Below are 888 nucleotides of genomic sequence, written 5' to 3' on the forward strand. Positions count from 1 at the left end.
AGCTCCTTAAGTCCACTCTGGGGCTTCTCATTTCCCTAAAGGGCGTGCCCAGGGTTGAGAAGCAAGTGGTGGGAGGGAAAGGGAGCAATCGGGGTTTGGGGGTTTTGTTTTTGTGTTTTTTGTTGTTGTTTTGGGGGTTTTTTTGCATTAAGAATTGCAACCAGGACTATTATTGGGTTTTCACTTTACAAAAAGTATCACTTTGTTTCAAAACGGGTTTTGTTTTGGTTTTGTGTTAGTTTATTTTAATGAGTGTACAAAATGTTGGCCTGGGGCTGTTGTTACTTTAATGACTGAACTTCATCTTTTTTTGATTAAATATTTTTCAATGAGTGAGTATTTTTCTTTTCCCCACCACCCTCCCATTGAAAAAGAAAAAAAGAACAAAACTTTTGTAACAAAAATACATAGTCAACTAAAACAAATTTCCACTTTGGTCATGTCAAAAAATGTACTTCTCATTCTATATGTTGAGTCCGTTACCTCTTTCTCAGATGTTGTCAGCATTATTCATTAGTTTTCCGGAATGGTGGTTGGTCAAAGGTCTTAGGATAGACTATATACTACCTTGGAATTTCCTTTAAAAAAAGAAAAGATACCTTTTATATCAGCAAACAGAAAGAAACCTCAAAATAGAACCATGGATTTAGATCTGGAAGAGACCCCAAAGGTCATCTAGTCCAATTCCCACTATAGTTAATAGATCCCAGACCACCAAACCAGACCATGCTTCACATCCCATCCAGCTAATCACCCCTACACACAGAAGAGTAATGCCTCTTCCTCTTTTTGCCTGCGCTCAGTAATCAAATCAATCCTACAATACTAGAATTTTCACAGGAAAAGACCCATCAAATGACTTATAAGTCATTTAACTGTCTAGGTGCT

The sequence above is a fragment of the Trichosurus vulpecula genome, chromosome 2 (genome assembly GCF_011100635.1).
Source record: "Trichosurus vulpecula isolate mTriVul1 chromosome 2, mTriVul1.pri, whole genome shotgun sequence".
Lineage (NCBI taxonomy): Eukaryota > Metazoa > Chordata > Mammalia > Diprotodontia > Phalangeridae > Trichosurus > Trichosurus vulpecula.